Source organism: Xiphophorus couchianus, chromosome 8, assembly GCF_001444195.1.
Source record: "Xiphophorus couchianus chromosome 8, X_couchianus-1.0, whole genome shotgun sequence".
Classification (NCBI taxonomy): Eukaryota; Metazoa; Chordata; class Actinopteri; order Cyprinodontiformes; family Poeciliidae; genus Xiphophorus; species Xiphophorus couchianus.
This window is the reverse complement of record NC_040235.1, coordinates 12,055,045-12,082,567: the sequence shown is the minus strand read 5'-3', so window position 1 is coordinate 12,082,567 and position 27,523 is coordinate 12,055,045. Positions and strand designations below refer to the sequence as shown.

Genomic DNA, 27,523 nt, shown 5'->3' with positions numbered 1-27,523 from the left:
GACTACCTAACTGAGACTGTTTGTAACCTTAAAGTTCCATGTAATTGTTTTATTTACAGAAAATACTGGTAAACGAGTAAGTTAACATTTACTTGTTGCACCTTTTGATCAATACTTATGGTTGTGATTAATCAGAGACTTGCTATGAATTATTTCACAGTTTTTAGAACTTTTAATTTAGCAAAATAAGACTACTTATAAAGAAAAGTGCTAACAGGTTGAAAAGTGTTTTTCTGCCTGTTAACTGTGTAAGTTATAGAAAAACATTCATTTTGGGGAGTAGAAGGAAACCATAAAACCACCAGATTGGAATAAGTGGTTATTTTTGCTAGATGTGAAACGTTCAGGTAAGCTCATTATGAAATGACCTGGAAAGCAGCAGGCTAAAATCTGAAACAAAGTTGTTCATGAGCACTACATAATTATTACCAGGGTTATTTGTATTAAAACTCAACAATCAAGATCTTATGTGTAGTTTATTTTCAAGTTTACAACATAAATAAAATTGATATGCACTAACATACTAGTTAAGAAATTTCTATGATTTCTTTTTTTTTGTCACATCTGTGTAAGGTGTAAAAGTATTGTCCACAGGGAAAGCGGTGAAAGCTTCTGAAAACAGCCTCCTGGGGACGTAGGCTGTCCTTACTTGGCACACAGTGAGTCAGCAGGTGCTTAGCATGAAGCTTACAGCAGCAGAAACTGTACAGGGAAGATATAGTGCCTGACTGTGGTACTTTACTTTAAAAGGAAAAGTAAAATATGCTCATTTAAAAAATACAAGTGTTAGAATCCCTGGTAAAACATTTATTACAGCTGATGCAATACAATATGAAGCGACCACTTGTGATGCAGTGCAGGATGTTAAAGTACAGCATGTTAGTTTTTTGGCCCCGAGTCGTTGATTAGATCGGCAGAAGAGAGAAGTACTCTGCAGAGAAATTACAATGCATGGCAGCTGGTTACTAACAAGATTCAAAAGATCATAATCACAAGAGACTAGATCCAGCCAAGCTCCAAGCTTTTCTGTGGTCAAACATTACAATTCAGGTCCACAGAAAATATCTGGAACTAAATTTATTACTCTGTTATGTGTCTGCATTTATCTATTTTGAACAAACTGAAACAATTTGATTTATACAGTACTTGCACCATTTTATTATATATTCAAAAGTTATTTGAACATACACACAATATGTATAGGCAATAACGTTTTTTTTTTTCTTTGTCAACAAACTTTTTTCTTTTTTTTTCCAAAATGTTTGTCCTTGTTTCCAGCAATAATTTTATCTTGCCACATTTAATACTTCTGTCTGAAATGTATTCAGAAAAGATTTGTGTGACTGGAAGGTTAATAGCTTGCTCACAGGATTAGAAACTCAAATGCAAATCAACCTGTGGAAGCGTGTAATCCATTTTATGCAGACTTTTGTGAACACAAAGGTCATTGCCTAATTGGTAATGAATAAAAGGGTCATTCTTGTGTCTTTGGACACAAAGCAAATCAAACTAAAAATTGTTTTTTTGTCATATTCCTATTCAATGTACAAGAACTAATGTACAACTAAATACTTGCAGATTGTTTTTAAAGTTTAATTTACCTTGACAAATTCTGTTTGAAATTTATTCTTTGATAAAATATTAAAAAAGCCAAAAAAACAAATCAAACAAACAAAAAAAAAACCAACAATAACGAGAGCCTACTTAGGGCATACATCACAAAATTTTAATTACTTGTCTCATGATAGCAGAGATGTTTTCATTTGTTTTGTCCTTTTCTCCGCTCTCCTCTTAATTCAGCTCTTCTTGTTATACTCTTGCCATTGAAGCAATACTTACATCGTCTCATTGTATATCATGATAAACAAACTTAAACATAGGTTGAGCTTTCATTGGAACATCCCACCATTCCTTGTGTCACTACTTGTTTAAACTATAACTGGGTGCCTGTGACACTCGCGTCTCTTTACAAGAGATTCCTACTGGTTCTGTATGTCGACTCCAATCACCAGTACTCGCATGCCTACTTAATGAGGCAAATTCAGATTTATCAGTTACTCCCACTTATTTATCAACCAGTTGGTTCGTATACTCTTGAAAGTCCTTCCACTGTGTCAGAAACATCTTTTAGCTCAACTTCAATCAGAAATTTACCTGGACTTCAGTCACCAGCTTCTCTGAAACATCAAATTCAGCTGATGACCTATTTGCACCCCACTCCATCAGAACCACAATAACCCACATTCACACCCATCTCTCAGTGCGGACGTTGTTCTAGCATTTGAGTTAAATTAAACTATTTGTGGCAAACGAGAGGGAAAAAAATTATATATTTTTCAAATCAGTAATAATTGCAAAATATTTTAGTCATTAATGACTAGAATGCGATGTGCAATGAAGTGCTTTGTTTGACTTAATATAAGTTTTATTTTAAAGTATTGCTGTACACTGTGTACAGACAAGATGCAACAATAGTGGTGGAGCTTATCACCAAGGTTGGAGTCAATTAAAAGTGCCTTAAGTCCAATCGAACAGTGGGCAGCATGCCTAATAACTACAATTAAAGACAGCACTGCCTTACAAGAAAGTGTGTGTTTGTTTATTTCAGTTCAATGACACACAGAAAAGAAAGTAAAAGTAGCATAATGTGCAGGATATAATATATTGGGAACGTGATCAGCTTTATGTTGAAATCTTTTGCTTAACTAAATATTAAAGCAAGTGTTTCATTCTGATCTAGAAAAAAGATTACATTTTTGAAACTTAGTCTTTCTGTTCCACATCAGGACAACAGAAAGACTAAGTTTCAAAATTTTTGCAAGCTTGGTGAGGGAAGGCCATGGCAGTTCCACTTTCTTTTTTTTTTTAATCAAACTGAACCATATACTTCATTTGCATGACTGACATAGCTTCACAAACAGAGTGGGAAGTTTCATCATCATTGAACTTTTCCTCAGAAAACTATTAAAAATAACTATAAATTCTGACTTGGAAAAATATGCCACAGATGAATGTGAAACTTTAGTTTTTAATTTTGTACTCTGTGCCACAATAGGTACCCATGAGATCTCCAAGTAGATATAATTCCTTCAGGCATAAGCATGTGTCATTTTGTTTAATAAGCTGATTTCTCATCCAACACCCATTCCATCTTTTAATGCCTGTATACAATCGTCTGTTATGTTTTTGCACCATTCCATACATTTACCAAAATAAAAATATTGCACAGAACATAAATGCATGACTGAGCCAATAGAAGAGTAGAAGTAACAAGAATTTTTAAACCATAAAGGCAAAAGGAATTGACAAGCAAGACAACATTTTTTGTATTTTTCTATTGATTATGTACTGTATGTTTTCAATTATCCATGACTTTATCTACACCAGTTAGTCACTTACACTTCTGCACTACCTCTCAGCTCGCATGAACAAAGCAATTGCTTTAATGGGTTTGGTTTTATGCATTTCTTCTGCTTGTAATGAATATAAGAGCTTAGATTTATAGTCCAAGCCCAACAAGAAATGATGGCCAGATCGGGCCAAAATTATATGCCTGAGGGTCGGTTACGGTCAGATTTAAGCTTCTGTTCATTTTTAATAAGCACACATTACTTACAGCACAGAGAAAACTAAGCAAAAATGTACAATATAAACTTATACTAATCTACTTTTTGTAGTGCAGATAGATGTGCAGGTAGTTCACCATGGTGAGGAAAAATAGTAAGTTGCAGAAGTTGGACTGTAAAGATTGCAGCACACTGCACAACTAATGCACATGTCACCGCACCCTGCTCCGCTCCCATCAATCACACATTCCAGAGGATTTACACTTGACTCAGTCTGCAGTTAACACAAGCAACAAAATAGAGGTGGAAGATGTTAAACAAAAGCTGTAAATGTGAGTTACACCACTAAGTCATAAGAATGTGAACTCAGGGGTCGATGAGTATTTTAAACTGGTACTGCAGCAAATGTAGCACTTTCTTCTCTTATGTTGGGTCGTCTTTGGGCTTGAGTCTCTAACTAGCTTGCTTTAGCAGAACATTCGAGACATCTAGATTTCCCAAGACTTTCAGAAAATTAAGATCTTTTCCATTTGTGCATCTTTGTTACATCTAACAAGATGCATTTCAGGAAAGAGAAAATCATCTTGACAGTAAAACATAGTGGTGGTAGTTGTATAATCTGCTGCTGCTTAAAAGCTCTAAGACCTGAAAAGAAATGAAATCAAAGTTTTTGAAATATATATTTGAAGCCTAAACCTAAATCCCATGCTGTGCTGTGATCTGAAACAGACTTGAAGCTAAACTAAAATGAAGCGGTAAAGAAAAGTGGGTCAAAATTTATCTACATCATTGTAAGGCTACCACAAACAACTGATGGCCATTTTTGCAGGCAAAGATGGCATAACCAGTTACAGCAGTTGCTTTTTTAATAAATGAAATCATGATCTGAATGACGTTTTTTTTTTTTTTGTATTTACTTCAGCTATCTTTGTCTATTGGTTTAATAATGTTAAACCCAACTGAGACAAAAAAGCAGGAAGAAACAAAGTCAAATGTTTCTTACCAGCACTGTAAGTGCATATAGGAGATATTGAAACAAGAAATAAAAAAATATTGATCAAATGGGTTATATTTGAATAGCTTTCTTGAAATTTCCTCTTCGGTAATGAATTCCATTCATCCTTCCCCATTTTCATTCTACTTTTCCCAAACTATGTTCTGTTCATCCCTCTGTTTCTTTTCCTTCTTTGTTTGTCAGGTCATCTTTAAGGTCACTCTCCTCAGAAGTGAAAGAAAAACAGAAAAGCTGTCCAAAGTGCCATTCTATACATTCATCAGGACACTGTCTGGTCAATCACCTCGAATCTTTCTCTTCTTTTTACCTCGTTGGATTACTGCTACTTTCCACAAACTACTTTGACTGCATTGAGAATATGCATTGTGAACTGTAGATGCTACAGTAATCCACTGATACTCCACAATAGCAGTAATGAATACATAAATTAAAACCACTTAAGAAAATGTTACTGTCATACACCTCTGGTCAATATTTCTTCTCAGCGTGTGTTTTCTGTATTGTTTCCTATAGTTTCATGGTGTCCAAATGGAGATATTTAAATAAATATTTAGTCAATTTTGTTGCATCATTCTTTCAAAAAAAAAAAAAAATCTTCAATGTAATAGCAGCTGGTATGATTTTCCAGCTATGGTAAAATGTATATTCCTTTAGTTAAATATTTGAACCTTGAACTTTCATTAAATGAATTTACGGCGGAAAAGCTGTCCAACTGTGAAACGCTTTGGGGTTTTTCTGTTGCTCTGAGTTTGAACCTGTGAAGAGATCAGCTTCCTAGTAGAAGTGCCCATCTTTAATTGAATGACTTTAATTAGATGACATGTTTAAGAGTTGAGTATATTGCAAACCAGTCTTCACAAAAAGCTTCATACCTAATTATAAAGTAACAGAGCCATAGTTCTGAAAAATCAAAAGAACATCTTGTTGAAAAGGTCACTCAGAGTACAGAGTGTGCTTACATAATGACAGGAACAGAGAAGAATATCAGTTGCGCATCATGCAACTCCAATGGATTCTCATATCAGGCCACATTCAGGGTGTAAAGAATTTAGATACTGGGAATATTTTAATTGATTAGCAACTTAACTGTCAAGAGATGGTGCACTTCATGGAGCCAACTTTTAGCATTCCTTTCAGAGCAACCATAACAACAATGCAACAAGAAGTTAGTGCAGAGGGCTATAACAGGGTTTCTGTCCACTTCACAAGGAAAATCTGTATTCCTCCTCTCTGCGTATGAACATGGGAGATTAAGTGTTTCACATATTTTAGTCTTTTCATCTTTTATTTGTCTAATGAAATTAAATTAAATCAGATTTCTGACCACCATCAACAAGCAAGGTGGGTGAAGTGTCTTGGCCACGGACACTACAGACATGGATGGAGCGATCCACTGACTGCAGGGGGAACTCCTGTTGCAGTCGTCACCATCGCAACCAAAATTTTATAAATATTGATTAGCTCAACAAATTGTTAAAATGTAATGATGCATTTTTTTCATTGAATTCAGCATAAGAAAGATTTTGCTCATCATGTTACAGAAAGATGGCTGGCCCTCTTGATACAAGGGAAAACTGAGGATTTTAAGAAAATTAAAATTGTCTTATTGACTAATTGTAAATTGATTGATTGATCAGTCATCTTTAGATTAACTCAAACTTTCATCCCTAACTAGGATATGTGATATTAATTTAAACTCTAGTTTAAGTGGAAAGATTATGTATCATTTTATGACAGATTTTATTTTACTTATTTTTTTGCTATAATTATTTAAAATGACTCAGTCATGTGATAATCACATGCAGTCTTATTGCCTCTCACAGAGGTCCGCCATGCCTTTTCACTTCATCAATTTACCACCAGGTAAATAATGGGTTTATTATTAAAAAAAATACCCCCACACACACAACAGAACATGTCTTAGTTCTGAAGTTTTCCGTAAACTTTTGGACCCTTCAGGATACAATGGGCAGAGTTTTCTTTTGAACTGTCAAACTCAGCTGATGGCAGTGACAGCCCTTGTTCCAAGTCAAAATCGGATCCATCTGTCCTGGAGAAAGATACTAAACTAGACAGATGTGACGCCCAGAGACTGTGTGTGTTTCAATAAGCAACCCAGTACATGTTCATAAACCTTTACATGTGCATGCCATGCCTTAACTGCCCTTGCTCAGCCGATGCATAGTTTAGTCAACTGTATAAGGATGTTTGTCCTTGCTGTTAAATTCCAAGAAAGTAAAAAATGTTCTGATTTTTAAACTCAAAACAAGCTACAAATCTTACAAATTGTTGCCATATTATGTGTAATTACTTGGTATTTTAATTTCATTTGGATCCACAAAAGAATTGCTTGTGATTTTTTAGAACCTCAGACCTGGTAATGGTTACTTGGTACAGGTGAGAAGTGCAAGTCTTAATATGTTAATGGATTCTATGGTTTAGGGTTTAACTCATTCTGGGCAATTTAGAGCTAAAACGTGACCCACATTAGCCAGTCTCTGGACCTTTATGATATGCCATGTGAAAGATTTATAAAATCATCTTTGAAAAGCAGTTGAATCTCATCCATTTCCAAGATGGCAGCAGGTGAAGGTGAGCAGGTGAGAGATGGAAGAGTTTGACACACAAAGTAGGACTAAATCTTCCAGAGATGGGAAATGCTGAAGATCAGAAAAGACTGGCATTCAATGCCAGATCAATGAAAGGTGGAAAAAAGAATAAGTGGAGAGGAGACATGTATTATCAGGATGCCCCAGCCTCAGTGAGAAAAAAAAAAAAGTGGTGCAGAAATGGGAGAAGAGCAGATACACCATTTGCATTGAATGAGAGGATACAGCCAAATTCTGCAGGCTGGGCATAACTCCTCATGAAGACCAATCGACTCAGTAAGCTTACTTAAATCTGTCTCAAGCACAATTCATTCCCAACATAAATAGTTTTTATCTTTCTCTGATGACCTCTTAGTATATTAGTGTGAATGTTGTAGGCATTCAAACTCTTGAGTTCCTCCACTTCCTCCCCATACACTTTTCACCATTTAACTACATTTACATTTCTGCACGTTTTCTGCAGTTGACTTCAAATGCTTCTTCAATTTTCACTAAAAATATACAACTCTCAGAATTCACACTGCATTTCTGCAGGAAATCCACATTTCTCTAGTTATAATGAGCTTTCTACCCATCAAACTGAATTAATCAGATTAACAATAAAGGAAACGGTTTTCATTTTCTAGAGAGAGCTAAAGAGATTAAACTGTTATTGAAAATGTACTCTTTACTGGAGGATTTCCTTGTCTTCTATAAATAAAATAATATCCAAGAATCTCTCTCACTTCCTTATCTAAAGAAGTAAACAAATTTCATATCCTTATGCAGCTTACTTAACGTCCCTTGGGTTAGGATTAAGGACGTAATCATCATCCAACTTCCATGTGCTTCAGCACCCTCTTTTGGACAAAGTAGCATACATCTAGAGGATCATGTTAGGCTTATTCGTGAACATTCTCAGATCGCCTATGGATTATTAACTTCCTGACAAGTGACACTTTGTGAGATTGAAGAACTTTGAATCTGAGTAGGCCGTGTGCAGCAAAGAATAAGATGAGCCTCGCATTCAACATTTAAGTTAACATTCACAAAAAGGTATCCCAAATACTGTACAACACAATTCTGACATCCGCACAAATGCTTAGATGCCTTTGCTTGTGTCAGTAATTCACATGGAAGCTGAGGAGAGTGATGGAACATATTTTGGCATTTGTGTGAACATTCATTTCCTCCTCAGCATAAACAAGTGAGAGAAGCCAAGAAATGTATGAGGAAAGAAATGGATGACACTTATTTCTGTCTTGTGGTGTTAGCTTTGAAAACAGAATATAAATGTCAGAAGATACAGCTTGATACTGCCATAATTGCCGGATTAATGACTACCTGACAAATGCACCACAGTTAGACAGACTGAAGGATTTGTCTGACCCGATCAGTGCCACAGGAATGCCACAGGGGACTGTACTCTCAGCATTCCTTTTTACCATGCTCACTTCAGGTTTTAAGTACAACTCAAGGTTCTGCCATCTGTAGAAATTATTAGATGACCCTGCAGTAGCTGGTCATCTAGTGAGTTGGTGGGACACTTTGTGGCATAGAATGGGAACAATAATCTCATCTTCAACATGAATGTTATAAGGGAAATGATAGTGGATTTTAGAAGCACAAATATGTCAAATAGTATTTATATCATTGCCAAAGATGTAGAATGGTAAGAAGAGCATTGCAGTGTCTTCTCTTTACTCCAAAACTGGATTATTAAAGTTCTCAAACAGAAAAATAAGAATATCAACTAACATCTCAATTACAACTTGGAAAGCCAGAACTCCTCCAGCAGGGCCAAACTTGGTATCCAGTAGAATCCCAATCCCTGAAAGTTGCAGATGTAAACTATCTCATCTTTGAAATGTGGTACCTCATTAAATTAGTGGCATTTATAGCATTGCAAAATATCCATTTGGTGACAGGGATGTAAAACAAGGAAAATAGTTTGTTACTGGCTTGTTTTCCTTATACACCTTGCTGTTGACCTCAACAACAGACTGGAAAGAAGTTTCATAAAATGAAAAACACCCTGAGCATCCTCTTCATAAAACAGTAAATCTACAATACCGTGTCTTGAGTCAGAGGACTTTTCAGTTTTGATTCAATACAGATAGCTAAAGGAGATGCTTCCTCCCTGCAGTTAGAGAACTTAAAAAAGAAACTTCATAATGAGTTACTACAACATCTAATATCTCTGGGGCTAAGAAAATAATTCAATTGTGTCATCTACTCCTTTGATTAATATTCTTGTTGTGTTTGGCACCTCCATCATATCAAGAGAAAGCAGAACAGGGTCAGAATTAATTCAGCTTTAACCATTGGTACACATGATTTGTTTTATGTAGCTGTTTGATGAAACAAGCAGCATGTAAATTACCTGTTTAGGTAGTTTTCCTTGTTTCTGCTGGTTGCATAATCCCTCAGGGATTTCCTTCAGGGCTGCCAACCACTTGACAGAAGGCATGGAAGCCAACCAGTCACACAAGCAAAGCCCTCATTACTCCTCTCAGCTCATCTGCAGCAGGAATACGTACAACCCTCTGGCAGGTGGCCCGGTTCCTGCCTGTAACTTGGTGGACAACCTCACAGGCTGCCATTAAATGCCTACAACACAGCATGATGGTAACAGATTTGCTCCCCCAAAACTAATTCCACTTTGTGTCTTTTCCTGCCCATGGTCTTGTCTGTATCCTGTCAATTAATTTGTTTTATTTATGATTTATTATCTCAGGTGGAGAGGTGCTAAGGGAATTCAGGCGTATGGATAAATAATGCTTCCAAAATGAAGCTGCATCTACAGTGGAGATATTGGTTTTTTTGGCATTGTTTTGATATACCAATTTCTAAATGACATGATGGAGGACATGGATGTTGATATTTTGTCATAAATGCATCCATGTTTCATGCAAATACTTTTTGATGAATATCATGATAATCTTTTTCCTTTATTTGACATTACTTGCTTTATTCAGAATAAATTCAACATTGAAATCTTACTTGCATAAATAAAAATATTAAAAAGCCACATAAAGAATATAGAGCTCATCATTAATGTGAATGAGATTGACCTTGACACATTTATTGGTATCTGAAGGAAAGTGGATATCAAGTTTGAAAACCTACTGATACTGCTGGCAAAATACTAGGTTTGATGTTAAATTATCCATACACTTAGACAATTAAGATTTAAAGTTATATTTATCCAACCAAGAGTTTTGCTTCTGATGAAAAATAAGATAAACAAGTACTGTCCTTTCTAAAAATATACATATATATTAGTTTTAACTCAATATTTAACAGAAATTAAATTATTGGCAATATAGAAATTCAATCATTCTTATAATAACTGATCAGGTTTTTGCATATCTCCAGTAATATTTTGATAATACACCATAACTGTATAGTTAGACTTAAAGTCAGCGCCCTAATTTTCAGCTCCCATTACAGACCGAGTGTTTCAAATGACTTTTTCTCATTTATATATTGGTACCTCTCCTGTTTAACTTCTTGTATGTGTATTCAAAAATGTTAATAATACTAATTCCAAGCAGAAAAAAAAACTTGTTGATAAAATTAAACTTTAAACCTAAATCTGCCAGAGGTATGATTATTTTTGGGCTTAAATGTATCTTCCTCAGATGTTAGAAGATCAAACAGCAGTTCAAACAGGAAATTCAGAAGCAACCATCACATCTGTTTATGGCCAAGCAGCAGGGGAGCTTGGCTGGGAAATCAGTGCTATTCCTCGGTCAAGAATATATCTCCATCAGCCTTTACCCACTGCATGCACAAAGGTGAGCTGCTACCTTTACCAGTGGTAGTACAGCAGGATCCACAACATTACTGATCAGGGCTTCAGCATGTGCATGTGCAGTAAGGCCCAATGCCAAAACCCAACTGCTTGTACATCTAATTTGTACAAGTAGATATATATAACCCATCTTAATATTCAAATAAAATTCAGTGACAAGAAAAGTTGAGGTGTAGTTATTTTGTCCTGTTGATCTCTAAGTCTTGCTTTACTATGAGTTTTACTTCCAGCCTCCAAACACACCAGTTCATACATTGCCACTCAAATTTTCTCAACAACTGACAACTTCCTAAATGCTGTTGGTTGTGCAGTTTCTCCTCCACAATTTTTCCTACAAGAAAGTCATCTTAATCTCCACTAAAAAGGGAAAAAAAGCTCTGCATTGTCATGCAGTGTGGTGGTGTGCAGAGGGTGATTAAGTCAACTTTGCTCTCTTCCCTTATAAATAAAACAGACTTCATCATGATGCCAACACATTTTTCTTCATATAATACAATCTGAATCCTAAAGTGTTTACAATCCATTTTCATTACGTGTGCAGTGATGACTGCAAGTTTTGAATCTTGCAGTCATCCAATAGGCTACAAATACTGTTTTTGGACCACTGTTGACTTTGAACTAGTTTCGGTATTAATGAAATCCTGTTCAGTGATTCACACCCTAAACTCAATTTGTAAGTGACTGCAGTAGGATTTTCCCCTCTGTGCACATAAATGTGAAAAAAGCTTTTTCATGTCAAATAGTAGTCTTGTCTGACTCCAGTCTGTTATAGTTGTACTTCTCAGAGAGGAGAATGATTTATATTTATTTGTTTTACTTTTTGTGGCCACCATGACCTTAAATGCAAGTGCAAGAAAGGTATGTTTTGCTTATAAACTGTAGAAATAAAAGTGGTAAACCTTCTTTAAAACCAGCATTCTGCTTCTTGTCATTCTTGTCAATTTATTCATTTTAAATCAAAAATAAAATTGGACATACTAGTTAACCATGTTAATCATGCTACAATGTTAAGATAAATTGTAATTTACAAAGCAAATCTGATATAACGGGCTACAGTAAAAGGTTAGATTTTTTTAAAACATTCATCAGCACCCCGCCTTCCTTCACCGAGTGTGTTACCTGTTACTGAGAAAACTCACATTGTGATGGTGATAATTGCAATAATTAAACAACTTTTATTTTTATTTATATGAACCCTTGTATTGTCTGTGAAGACTTTGAAGAGAAAACTGATAAAAGATTGAAAAGAAAGATGTGCCAGTGCATTCCTACACTAAACTACAGAAATCTAAACTACAAAGACCCACTGTTGCTACATGAAGGACAGGGTAAGGTTTGCGCAGTTCTAAACTGAGAGCAGAGAACGACTCCGGTGAAAAAGAGCCTGTAGCATATAAACATTTTTTCATTACCTCCTGAGCTCGCTGAGGGTTGTCTTTCATGTATTAGATCAACAGTCTTTCAAAGCAAATAAATAGCAGAGGATGCGTGTGACAGACAAACTGGAGGAGGAAAAGAGAGAGAAACAGACAGCAGAGGGGAAAAAACATTTTACTTGCTGCAATACCCAGATTTAAACTTGCCCATGAGCTATGCCAGATAATCTCTATATTTTGCTGTGTAATGTTGTTTATTGTTTACATTCAGAAATTTTTCAACATGACATATATTAATTCACAATGTGAAAAGACTAAGTGTATGCCTCATTTATTTATGCATGTAATCTCAATTTTGTGCAAAATCAACATGTATCATTTCACAAAAGTAACATATTGAATGTGTAATAGATGACACTGTCAAAGTGCTTCGAATGCCAGGATGATGGATGGGGACTATGTCCTAGGTAGTTAATATTGATGACACTCGCATATCTTCTGTCCCGCACAATGGACTCGAGGGAAATTTAGTTGGTTCTTAATTGCTACCTCATTAACTCTTCATAACTTTGTGAAGACTCCATTTCTAAAATAACCACATGACAATAATATTAAAGTGGCCAGGCAAAATTAACATTCTTGTTGAAATTCATGAGCATTTTGGATGGATGAATGGACAGACAGTAAGTCCAAAGTACATTTACAATCATATCAGGGAAAAGCAGGGAAGTCCTAATGAAACAAGATAAATGGGGAAAACAGAAGACAAAGGGTGTGTGTAATTATTGAGAAAAAAAAATTGAAATGGGTTGACAGTGTAACGCATTCAAAAAAGGCACCGGTTAGGGAGCAGCGGATCATTTCAGGCCATCTAGTGGCACAATACCCCTGGGAAGGCTCCTGCCGAGCCAGTAATCCCCTGGCTGTACAAAACAGAAAATAGGGAAAAGTTAAGAAATGAACCGCTGACTGCAGTGCTGCTCTGAAATAAGAGAGCCGACAATATTATTGGATTATGAAGCTGATTTTCACAAGATGCAGGCCAAAGCTTGGGGTTTTGGACTTTCACTCCTTCTGTAAAATCAGTCTCGACAGATTTAAGTTATATGCAAGTAATACAGAAAATTTGAGTGCAATTAAAAAGAATTAAAATTCAGGTGAAATGATGTAGCAATTAATGATAAAAAGCTGGTAGTTAATGCCACCCATTAGGATTTGAAAGATTAATCAGAATACCTAAAAAAAAGAAATCTAATAAGTATATAATCACATAACTTATACGTTAAAGGAACCAAGTAGAAACTGAGTTGAAATCGCTGTAGTCATGATGTCCTAGTAAGTTCCACTGTATTGTATGGGGGGTGGATTGTCTCTACTTCGCTTACCTCAAATACAAAATACAGAAATGCAATAAATTTGGTTCACTCCAAAGATGTTTTGTAATGTTTGAGAAAGAGAGCTTACCAAAATACAGGTTCAAGAGATTTTTGTAAAACTGCTTGCATCAGTCTAGAAAATCAAGATTATCCTGTCATCTGCATAAAAAGAAATGAAGCAGAAGAAAAACTCTCATATATACAGGTTATATATATATATATATAATTGTCTATAATTCTGCTTTGATGAGAAAGGTTTCTCACAATGCTTTGCCCTTTGAGGTTACTCTACATGTTATTCTGAGTTTGTACTGGAAAAATAAATCGGTCTAAAGACATCTGACAGCAAATGTGTTACTCCTCTTGAATTCCACACAACAATGTTGAAAGAACAGATTTTTTTGAACTAGTCCAACAGTGCATTATTATCCCATTCCATCGTAAAAATAAGAGTATATCTGATTTAAGATGGAATGGGATAAAAAAAAACCCCTCTATTTACATTTGAACATAAAACACATAAAGCATAAACATAAAACACTTAGCATATTTTCAGTTGAATCCCTTAAGAATTATCGAACTCTAAGCCTAAACCTTTAAAATAATTCTGTTATCAAAGTGGTATTTGGTTGTTGATTTATAGCTTTAAAGGTATATGCATTTTAATCAGTAATGAAACTTCTTAACTCAGTCCACTCATCCAAAAGCAACTTGACTTCCCTAAGAAGCAGCAAAATTAAAGAGAGTTCACAGAAAAGCCCTCCATTACATCACATCATTTCAAGTGCTATAATGAGTTGCTTCTATTACAGATAAATGACAAAAAAATTCTGATTAATCCTTTGAGAGCCATCATTAAATGTGCTTGACCTTTTCAAATATGAGAATGAGGCAATTGCAGTGAAGCAACACTGTCAGTTCAGCTAATAACTTGACTTATAGAGCAGTCTGACACATCTTATTGGTTATTTAGCAATGTAATGAGCTGACACTTGAAAGAGCAGTTGTCTGGCATAGTTGGTAAATGCATGGAGATCAACTGACAAACAGCATATGGAGTGATCTGGATATGTCTGTAATGCTTAAAAAAACTCCTGGAAGAGGAAGAGGAGGGAGCAATGATTCAGAATCAAAAATAAAGGGAAGAGGCTTTTTATGGTGAATGTTGGTGGGACCTGGAGGTCTACATATGCACATATATTTAACTAGTTTTGAACACCTGGTCCAATAGTTCTGAATTGTTTTGTATATGTATTTATTTCATGTTTTAGTTTTCTCAAACTTTGACAGTCTGGTCCTCAGTGCAGAGAACATCGAAACATTTCTACTAGCAATGTCTCATTCGCATGCATAAAAAACATGGGGTTTTATAAGTTATTGGAAGTTTTTGGTTTAAACCCCTAAACTAAAAAAAAATCTCTCAGTGGAAAATAAAAATCAGCTTGAACTGACATGAGCAAATTGGTAATCTATCATAATGTTCGTTTCATATTTTGGCTGTTTTGCTCTCTCTTTCTTTACTTTTTTATCTTTTCAGGTATAAACACCTTAAAAATGCTTCATTTTCTTTTGAGATTTTTGATGCATACAGAACTGACTAAAAACAACAAATAAGAATGCTTAAAAAACTGATTTTTCTAAATGTATTAACAATATTGGTGCTTAAAATGAATAAATTATTTGAGTCAACATGAGTCTTGAAGGCATTTCTCAACCTGAGTAAACACTGAGGCAAGACTTAACTTTTTCACCACCTGCATTTCATATTTGAGTTTAATAAGTGGTATGTACAGCAATCTTGTCTAATCCCTTTTCCTAATGAGAGATTTTTAAGCTGCTCAGGAATCTGTTAATATTGTTTTTCAGCTGCAGATGATAAACATTTGCATCCAAACTAAAGCCAGAGTGTCTCTTTCATCTTTCTCAAGGATTTTGTGTTGACAAAATCCAATTTTGCAATTGTTAAATGATTCTTACTGTGACAGAGCAGAATAAATTACTAGCAAGTCTACTCTGTTGTGTACACCTGTTGATACTCAAAACAGCAACATCACACTCTGTAGTTCACAATTAATCTGCTCCCAGAAGAAAAACACTATTTCCCACAAATGGCATTGCACCTCTGCATGAAGTGTGTTTTCATTTCGAAAATCATCAGTCTGGGTAGAAATATTAACAGATATAAACATGTTTTATTTAATTTGAGTTATGTGATAATTACTCTTCATGTGCCAAGCATGATACTTATCATAATAATTAGCCACTGTAACCTTAAGTCTGATTAGAAATCTGTAGAAACTATTTCAAATGTTATGTTGCCTTTAAGTATTAAGTTGCTTTTCTTTTCAGCTTAAAATATTATAAAACTTGAAACTGGTAGAATGCTTTCAACATGAGTCTTACCACTACACATTCTTGCTGCATTGTTGTAATAAGCATTGATGACCTGCAAGTCAAATAGAAGAGCTTTCTGAATAAGTTTTATTGGTCTGTTGTAACAATGAATACAATATGAACCGATTCCTGCCAGCAGTGAATACAGATTAATGATGTGCGCTCACATTGCTTTTCATGGTAACCTTTCTAAAAAAAAATAATAATTTCAATTATTAAAGCATGTATCACTTTATCTATGTTTTAAGCTTACTTAGAGAACAAAGCAAATCATTATTTACCCATTGTGATGCCCACACTACCTCATTGTGTTGATTGTTTAAAAACTGTCCAATAGGTTATCAGCTCAATAAACAAGTGTTTTTTACAACAACAACAACAAATTTTATTGGAGCTTCCGTTTATTGACTCAAGTTATGGCAGAAACACTTTGTATTCAAGAAGTCCTTGACTTTATAATTAAAGAAGAGCAAACATACAGTGATTCGTTGAGGCAGACTGAAAGCAGAAGGTCAACATCAAGAGAAACTCTGATTACAGACACTTGGAACAAAATGTATCTGATGAGGAGCAGTACAACATGACCTTTAGGCCCAAGGGTAACAAAATCAGTTGATCATTACTTCCCAATTGGTCTCAAACAGCATAGCAGTGTAAAATCTAATTTAAATGACTACAGGACTCACAAGATTGGCTACACTCAGATTCAGCATTTTATCTGCCTTCCAGTATTTTCTTTCTCCAGGCATTATAAAAAGTGTAAATGAAGAGTTATCATCAAACCACTGAGAAAAAAAAACAACAACAATGTAGCTTTACTTTCTGGGTACAGAACTGAATCAGTGAAAGGGGTATGGTAAACTATTTAACCAGTTAGTCACAGGACCATCTTAACGGTATATGGTACCTACAGTTACTCCTTTTGTCAGGCAAGGATAACAAAAAAAAAAGAGCCACACACTATCGCAAAACTATTTCTACTCCTTGAATGTTGTCAGATGTAAAAACCACACTCTTCAATGCATTTCATTGGGATTCATGTGAGAAACTCAGCCGGTAAAAAACCTGCCCAATATCCTATTGGGAGAAAGCCCAGACTGTGGTGGGAGTGAGAACTTTTTCCAACAGAATTGCACTGGAAGGGCAAGCTAGTGAGAAATCAATTCAAAGAAGTTTATAAAATGGAAAGTGTTTAGGTAGAAAGAAAAGCTTTTACAAGTAAAAATCTCAAAATATGAATCGATTTGTCTTCAGCCCAAACAGAATCAACACTGTACAACCACCTTTCGCTGCAATTATGATTGTATTATCTGTAACAGATTCACACAACAAGAAATATATGCAGTCTACCAGAAGTATTGCCAATAAATCAGAGGTTCAGTCCTACTGGATGCTATCTGAACCTTCAGTGCATCCAGAAAGTAGTCAAAGTACTTAACTTTCAAATTATATTAAATGAATCTCAGTTTGTCTTCAAGAATTGTCCAGTATTCAACACCTTTCAACTTATGTAACTCAATCAAGTTCCCTGTTCCATCTGCACAGGAGAATCTGCACAATATGATGCCACCACATCATATTGGTGGGTTTGCAGCTATGGGATAGTTTTTTGTGTTGATGGATTGCACAGTGTTCCATGAAATTATCAAAGATAAGGACAATGTTTTATAACTTAGTCCTATTTTAAACTTCTCCATGATTATATATCTAAGCTGTCTGACGTTTTCCTGGTCCTGTTTTGTTTTCTGTTCTCCAACATATCTTTGAGAGCTTAATAGAATAGTTGAGGTTAATTTTCACGGTCTAATTGAATGATTAATATTGACAGTTGGTTGCATTGAGTTTTATTTAAAGGCAGGAGAGTAAAAGGGGTGAATAAAAATGCACCATTTTTTTTACAAACTATTTTAAAAATCTGTGCTCTGAATCTCATCAGCTCACAATAGAAGTCTGCTCTGTGTTGATCTATTACATACAATCTCAATAAGATTCACAGGAATTTGTGATTGCACTTGAGTTAATTACTTCTTTTGCAAGACACGATACATCCAACTCTGTCAACTTTGCTCCATATTATGTTTTCACCTGGTTTTAATTCATGATGATTACAGAATTCACCCTCACAAATAATTCAATTGGCTTCGAATTTTGTATCCTGTTGTGTATCTGATGAAGCTACAGGATAAGATTTTGTTTTGTCCCTCAGACTCTCTAAGCATCACAAAATCTATTTGTCTGACAGACAGAAATCTGTAGTCCATCATACTTTAGATGGTTAATGACTGAGACAACACAGCAGCCCAGTGGGAGTGAGATAGGATAAGGCAGTCAGGTCAGTCAAATCTATTAATTAGTGATTGTGTCTAACAGTATGTGCCAAGATCTGTCAGTGCAGGTGTTTGTGGGTGTGTGTAAATCTGTGTGCTTTCCAGGTTTGCTTGGATTTTTACTGACAGAAGCTTTATCATGTATTGATGAGAAAAAAGGCATAGAAAGATTGCCTTTTTCAAAATGTAGGCACAGTCGATGCTTGTTATACACTGGAGCTTTCTTTTTGTGTACGGGAAGCACAACAAATCTTGAGAACATTGAGAGGGTAAGGTTTTCAAAAAAAAACAACATATCATAAAGGTTAACAGTTGTTTATATTGTTTATTTAAATATATATATAATCAGAATTCATAATAAAAAGTATTATCTTTAGCAGTTCTGCATACCATCCTCTGAGATGGTATTGACATAAGTTTGTCTAAAAATGCAATTTTTGCTAAAATAATGTATTTCTCAAACTGTTTGTTGAAGGTGGGATAAATAGTCAAGATGTGATTTTTACATAGTCTGTATTTAACCAGGGAAGCATGCTGTAGAGGTTCAGAGTGTCATATCACCCCTGGAAAGCCCTGATGGCTTGGTGAACGCTTTTTGCCCCCCTTCTTAATAGGCTCTGCTTATTCCTACTGTCAGACAACTGCTTTATAAACACATTGTTAATTGGTTGTCCACGAGAGTAGGAGCATGCATTGGTTGTCTCTCTGCCTTGTTAGAACTGTAATGGACTGACAGTCTGTCAAGGGTCCACCTCTTGTTCACTCTCAGTGGGGATAAAGTCCTGCCCAATGATACTCTTGTCTAGATAAAGTGGTTAGAGGGAATGGATTTAAAGGTTTATCCATCAGTAAAATTGTTTTGGTAGCAGGCCAGCAGTCTGAGGCATTTGTGTTGGTCTAAGCTAATGGGGTAATTCTTATTGTCAATGACAATCAGACTAAATAAACATTTTCTCATCAACACAGAGATATTGAAGGCTGGTAACAATAAACAGATGAATCAGCTCTGTTTTGCATTCAGTGCACATTAACGCACTTATAGAAGAAAATATGGAACTATGAGCTACTAACACCTGTGCATATGGCTTAGCATCTGTTAGCACAGACCCTCTCTGACCAGCATATTAACAAAGTCATGTGGCATTGTGTATTTCATATGGAACATTGGTGCATGTGAAATACTATTTAGTTTAAGGCTAAATAGTTACCTGATTCTTTATCAAAACGTACTAATGTGTATTCACCTTTCCAGATCTGTTTGACATTCACATTGTTTTATTGCAGAACTACTTAGGATTCAGTGAGGAATTGATAAACTTGTTTTTATGTAAAAAAAAACAGTTAACCAAATTATTCTTAATAAAAAGAAAAAAAACACTGAATATTTCACATTTTTCTTGCTTTTACTTTGTTGTTCTGGAATAGTCTCTAACCCGTCTAAAATCCCTTAACCTCAGCACAACCTGCTGTTTAAAAATGATGCATTGGTTGTCATTGCTGAGAATTTCTTTTGTCAGATTTCTTTTTTCCACCCTGCCAAAAATGACAGGGTAGCACTACACCAAATTTTTCCAATAAACTACTTATTCAACATATTGTTAGGATCCTGAGTTGTTTTGAGGTCTGTTTATACTGTACTCATTAGTTTCATTTTTATTTCTGTTTTACTCTAGTTAGGCCTTCCTTAGTGATTCTACTTCATGTTTATTTCTTGTGTGTAGTTATTTTTTGTTACTCTAGTTCAATTATATTTATTTCCTAGTCCCTTGTGTACTCACCCCTTCTACCACTTTCTCTCTCTCCTCAGTCTGTCTTCTGCTCTCTCCCCTCACACCTGCAACCCATTTCTAACCAACCATCAGTTATTTGTTCAGTAACCACCTCCCCAGTATATATACAACTCATTCTCAGTTTCTCCTGGCTGGTTCTTCCCATTATACTCTGTTATTTTCACCAGATGTTCCCTGCTGGTTTCATTTCATTAGATTTATGTATTTTGTTCTGCTCTGACTTACTGTGATTCTCAAATTTTTCTATCCATGCTTCCAGCTCCTGTCTGCATGATGGTCAATCCACAAACTCACACCCCATGACCGATATACGTTTAGATATAATTTTGTAAAAACATAGCAGGGTCTTTATGAAAACAATTATTTCCTCCACACTGCTTGAAAAAAAAAGGTTTGTTTAAGAAAAGTGTTCATCCACATTGACCCCCTGACTGTTGTATCAAACTTCCCAACCAATAGGGGGCAGTGTAGGGAATAGGTAACACCTCTGTTAGCCAATCACAATCCTGTTAGGAATGGAATATGGCACTTGGAGGTTCATTTAAGTGGACAGAGAGGTTGAAATACTTTTAAATACCATGTTAGAACATAAAATTAATATAACACAAGACAATGTTCATCAGGAATAGCGTCAAAGCAAGTACCCAGACAGTGAAAGGATTAATTTTAAACAGCAGTACCAATGTAGAGCAAATGGTATAAACAAAATTAATTTACTTATGAGTTAGTCTGATGAGGTTCATTTTTTCAGATTAAAAGTTCCTTTTGAAAATAAAAAACTTTATGCTGCTATTAAGCATAAATTAAGCTCACATTTCTGTATTAAGAATGTTTAATACAGAAATGTATTAAACGTGTCTGTTTAATACATTTAACAGAATTGTTTAACTCAATAAAATGTTTATTTTATTGATTTGCTGTAATATTTTAATCTTCCAAGAAATTAAATGTCATCAGCTGTAAGTGGAAAATAATCACAAAAGAAAACAATGAAAATATCAATCTGTATGTAGTTAACCTGTACAATGTGCTTTGCTTATTGAGGTACTTGAATAACTTTTGAATAATAAATTAAAATTTTTGAAAACATTGATACATACATACAAACCTATTCCTTTCTCTCACCTGAGCATGCATTGCAGTTCTGGTTGTCCAAATACATTGAGGTTCAGGGTCAACAATACAACTCAACCCCTCTGAAGATATACTTTGTAGATTATTATGACTTGTTAGCAGTTAGCATGAGGCTAATACAAGTATGACAAAAGGATAGGGCTTCTGCTTTTTGTCAATATTAGCATTTTATTGTTCCTGCTGATGTCATTTACTAGATAAATGGAAATGCTCACAAGGTACTGAAATAAATATCTGAGATTAGTGAGAGAAAACCTATTGATTAAGCATTACTGATGTTTGCAAAAGCAATTATGAGACACAGTATGCATCTTGGAACATTTCATTTTTGTCGTGTCTGCAGAACTAAACTGTTTCCACAAATCAAGTAAAATATTTTTATGCAGTTTTAACATGAATGAATAAGATAAAATATCCTATTCATGCCATGATTAATATATAATCATGGTATGATTATATATTACTGCTAAATATTAGCAACATTTTATGAAACTTGCCTGAACTTTAGAGGTATTAACAACAATGCAAGGTTTAATATTTCAGCAGAAACCGGAAAAACGGGGAAACAATATAATGTTTTAAAAAATGTTAGCTACAGCTCTCTTATAAAACAGAAGTGAAAATGCCACAGCTCTGTTCTGAGGCGTTTTTCCTATTTACTTAGAGAATGTAAAGGAAACATGCATTTGAGCTTTTAAAGTTCTCAGTGACATTGAAAGAAACACAACTCAGAATAAAATGTATATTTCTTAGGCAATGTTTCCGACTTAAAACTTTCTTTCATTTTTGCTATTCATTTCTTTCAGTCTAACAAGCCAGTTGTCAAAAACGTTCAAACTGGATAGGATAGCAAAAAGGAATGAGCTGAAAAAACTGAAAACAAACAGCAAAAGAGAAAACAGACAGACTTCTCCAATTTGTTGTCTGCATGCCACTATGGTGTCCTTGGGGTGAAAACAGTATTGTTTTCTACTATTGAATCTGGATTCTGAATTCTGGGACAATGGTCCGAAGAGCAGCAGACAAGCACTGCATGTCTGTGTGAATAAATAGAACTTTGGAGCGAAAGACTTAAAATTTAGCATGTATGGAGCCAACCCATACCACCTCATAAGTCAAACGAGTTGGTGCGGCTGGCACACTGCCATTTATTGATTAAGTTGTTGCTTATGAAAGCTTCAGGATGAATGCAACACTATACAGGAATATGCAGCCAAAAGGACCCAAAGCAAATGGATGTTTTTCCTAGTTGTTATAATTCTCATCTCAATTTAAAGTGACACTGATCTATTTCAAAACTCCTGATTAGGGTTGTTATATTTAATAAAGATTCCATCTGCTGCTGCTGCTGAGATGAAAAAGATTAACTGAATAGGTTTAAATAATATGTTAAACTGTCGTTGTGCTCAAAACGGGAAAAGGACTTTAATTGGTCAAAAACCATCTGCACTCACTGATTTATTTTTTTCAAAGTGCTATACACTCATTAGCTACTTTATTAGGTACAACCTGTTAGTTCCAAGTTGGGGCATTTTCTGCATTTAAAACTGTCCTAATTCTTCCACAAGGTTTCTGAAACATTATTTTAAGACTTTGATGCATAGTGATGGCATTTTAGTATCTCTCAGTTGCTCCTGATATTTTCAGCTGCATATTCATAATGTGAAGTTCCTGTCCCACCAAATGCTAAAACAAGCTCTTATGGATTGAGATTTGGTGGCTATGGAGTATATTATGAATTCACTGTCATTAAATAACCTGAGCTATATGACATGGTACATGGTCCTGATAGCCATCAGAAGATACACTGGCAACATAAAGAGACAGACATGATCAGCAACATCCCTTAGGATGGCTATGGTATTAAATACAATGCTCAAATGGATATTAAAAGGTGACAAGAAAATGAAAATGAGTTTACTGCATTAACGTTCATAGTTCAACACCTAAACATTTTTGAACAAGCTCTGTAACTCCAACTTTTTCCATTTGTTATATTTTGTCTAAAATCAAATTGATGCTTCCATATCTTAAACTTAGTTAAATGTAAAGTTCTCAAAAAATGTGACCTCTATTCATGATGATATTAACTGGGGTCGCAAAGTTCATCACCAGCAGCGGCCTGAACTGTTTCAAGACAGAATGGATGTTTCAGTTTCTGCTCGAATGTTCCAGGCAAAACGATTTCAATCCATTGTGCAATTTCATTGAACCAATGCAAATTGTACTGTCGGTTTCTTGTTCTTACCTGATAGAAGTGGTACATGGTGTGGTGTTTTCTTGCTAAAGCCAATCTGCTACAAGTTGTAACGTGATCTGCATTTAGACATGGTATTTTGCATACCTTGGTTGTGAGAAGGTGCTATTTGTTGCTTTTGTGACTATTTTTATGCACTTTTAATATATATTTCTATCATATCAAGCCACTACCAACTGTTCTCTAACTTCTGACAACAATGATATTTTCACCCACACAACTGTTTATGGAAGTCATGCTCATATTATCTAGATGTCTAAATATACCGAGTTGCTGCCATTTGATAGGCTGATTCACCTTCTTGCAAACGAATGTCCATAACTACAAACCTTGTTTGTGGCTATATATTCAAATGAGCTGGACGTGAAGATATTTTTTTTGTTTTTTCTTTCTTTTTTTTTTGCAAAGTTCTAGTTTGCATTTTCTTTTGTCAATGGCATAAATTACTGAAGGCTTCGCTTCACTAAACCATCTCATTTGACTGTGTTGACGTGTGTGGGCGGGTGTGTGTGTGGTGAATGCTAGCCAGCTTCAACAACACCGAAATATTAACATTCCTCCCAACAAAAAAGGCTATTTGATTAGAAAGAAATGGTGTACTGATGAGAGCACGGAAAAAAATAAAATAAAATGAGGCTTCTCTTTGGCTGTCTCAGTGAATCAAGGTTTCCACACCTATCCAGACAGCACAGTTATGAGTTTGTCAGACATCAATAGTAAGTGGATGTTTCATGCCCCAAAATGCCCTGGTGGAAATCCATCCACTTCCTGAATACCAATTGTTATCTGGTTCTACTGAAGTATCACCTCATTTTTGAATGCACGTGCATCTAGGACATACTCACACTCTTATTGTTGATTTGTTTGGCTTAAAATCATATGTAAGAAAATGATAGCCACAGGTAAGTTATAATTAACAGATTTTCCTATTCTAAATGGGTAGCAAACTGATTTTTTTGGATTGTGCTATAGCAATGTTTGTCAGGAGTTGTGGGAGAGATTTTTCCAAGCATGTTTTCCTTCAATCTATTTGTTGACAGCAGTCACAAATATTAGATTATTCCGACTCCAAATTAAAAATGTATGACTGGAAGGCATACTTGGGAGACAAACTTGTCACATATTCTCCTGTCAGAAGAACTCAAACTTCTTCCATTTTTGAATTCAAATCCAAACTTCATTTATTCATTTATTATGGTATAATGATGCCGTCAAATATACACTTAATGTGTGGAAAAGGTAGGGAGGAACGAGTAGTAGTAGGAGCAAACACACAAGATGCTGCCACCAAAATCCTTTACAGCTGGGACTCTGTTTCTAGGCTTGCAGTTTTCAGAGGGTCATCAAAATAAAATACTTTGGTTTTGGATTTATCACTCAGCAGTCCTTAAGTGCATTTGTAAACCGTAATCTTCCTTTTTATGTTGTTCTTGAAATAATAATTCCTTCTCTGATTGGCCTTGTAGCCCAGGTCACCATATGACCTGTATCACTGTCTTACTAGTCTCAGTGAGCATCTTTCAATGTATGTTCCTTCTTTTCTGGGATTGATAACATTTCACACCAAAATCTGTTCATCTCTGGTAAACTTAAATTGTCTACTGTCTGAATGCAATGATGACTGGACATACCCAAGCTAATTATGTTTGAATATATATTTTTGAACAGATAAAAGTTGTAACTCATTCTGATATTTCTTCTGATTTATTTTTATTTTTACATGCCAGGCAAGCTGTGTGTTTTAGGTAATGTCTTAATATACAGTACAGCCACATCAATCATTTTATAAAATCACCAACACCACACTTTTTGCCCTAACACCCCTCACTGAACCAGTTTAGTTTTAATAAACGGAACTGAAATAGTTTTGTACTTTATTTCAAAGTCAGTTAGAGTCCTTCAATTAGCATTTAATGAATTTTTGTTTCCTTTGGGCCAAAAGTTGATATGAGTCTTCAAGATGCAAAGGACAAGAGGACTTGCCATTCAAATCAGGCAGATGTGTGTTATACGAGTGAGTGAATAGCTGAAAACTTTACAGATTCTGCATTTATGAATATATGTGGTGACAGACACCTGCAAACTTAATAGTTGGTAGAGTAATTCACTGCATAAACTTTTTCTCTTACTGTCCTCAAAGGATTACTGTTGGAAGTACTTAATCAGATGAGATTAATCTGTTTTTGGAAGCATGACAGAGTACAGTCTTATCAGCACTCTTCTGTATTCATTCAACTTAATTTAAGGAGCGTTAAGATCATTTTAGTTTACGATAGCAGTTGTTGCTCAGTTTGTAGGAGAGGGTAAAGTGAAAGAGACAACTTAAATTATGAAGATGATACTTTTACAGGAGTGGTGCTCATTTTTATAGAAATAAATGTTATTAAAACTAAAGAACTAACCATTCAAATGGGCAAAGGCTTAAAGCAACTTGTAACAATCAAAGAAAAGATGTTGGAGGTAATCAACGATTGTAGAGTTTTGGGCATGTCTATGGACAGTGCACAAGCTTGATTTTGGGGTGAGCAAAATATGATAAAACTTTTGCACTAAAGTCTAGTGCAAAGCATTTTTATATTTTAACTTGATTATGTTGTATGGAAATCAAGACAAGGAATAAATTGAAGAGACTTGACATGTCGCCAAAACTTTTTAGAAAGCCACAAAGAAAGAGTGAATTAAATAAATGTCAACATCGATTTTATTTATATAGCACTGTGGTAAAAAGTGGTATTTTAAAAGTCATCATGTCTTTAAAATACACAATGACTTATATTTTAAAGACAACCATATATTTCAATCATATATTTTAAGGCTTCTGTACACATCTTTCCCAGAGGCACCAATGAATGCACAGTATGTAAAATTATCATGCAATTCTTCAAATGTATAATTATTTTCACAAACAGAATGTTTCTAAGCATTAGATGTAGCACAGTCATCTAACATGTTTTGATTTAAAGATGCGAGCTGGACAGTGGGCAATTGTTGCTTCACAGCTAGAAGATTTGAAATTGCAAAACATACCTTTCTCATGTTGTAGTTGTCATTCATGGCTTCTCTCCAGGTTCGTCCTCATATTGTCCAAGCAAACCCTTGATTGGTTATAGCCATGTGATGGATCAGTGACCTTTTGATGTTGTGCCCTGCCTGTTGTCTTTAGATTGCAGGAGAAAGGAATTAACCTACAAGGCCTTGCAAGGACACAATGAGTGGAGAAAATGGATAGAGGTTCTGAAAGTGCTAAGAAGTCTTTCAAAGGCAATTGACCAGAGAGGTACAAACCATGATCAGTGTCCTCTGGATGGCAGGGAGAACAACTGTTCAAATTCAAAATAAGGGTCAAGAGAAAGAGGGAGCAGGGCTTGTGGTAACACTATGCAATGAGTTACACATACACACCAAATAGTGAGACACAAACTGAGGCAAGCAAAAGCAAGCAGCTGTATGCTTGACACTAATCAATCTTCTCTCCACCTGAAGGTCAGGTAGCCACACCTCTTGCTTCTGGCACCACACTGCCCTCTTGTGTGAGAGGGATCTAACTACTTAATAAAATCAATCTAAAAAAAATAGTTTGTTTTATGCAATAGAGCATTCATCATAGTTTACATTTCCTATGTGTTGGAGTTTTGTTTCATGCCTTATGTCATGTTAAAGTCCTGGTTTATGATTTCTGTTACAAATCTGTTAAATTCCACAGCATTACATTTCTCTGTCATAATATCAAGATGTGCTTCTTACTCATGGTTCTAGCTCAGCTGCGCGATGTCTGATGAACTCACCTTTGTCCGCTGTTCAGTCACTTTCTCCAGTGTATACATTTACTCAACTCACTTGTCAGATGCTCTTGTTTCCTTGTCTGTTTTGCAACCTGTTTGTG

At 35.2% G+C, this 27,523-nt stretch overlaps 1 long non-coding RNA gene across 1 annotated transcript; it reads right to left on the bottom strand.

The window, feature by feature from the left end:
* Positions 1–523: 523 nt before the first annotated feature.
* Positions 524–27,065, bottom strand: LOC114148999 (uncharacterized). The gene is made up of 3 exons (XR_003596404.1): positions 26,926–27,065; positions 26,668–26,797; positions 524–931 (listed from the first exon to the last, which is right to left on the bottom strand). It is a non-coding gene; the product is annotated as an uncharacterized LOC114148999 (long non-coding RNA).
* Positions 27,066–27,523: the final 458 nt, after the last annotated feature.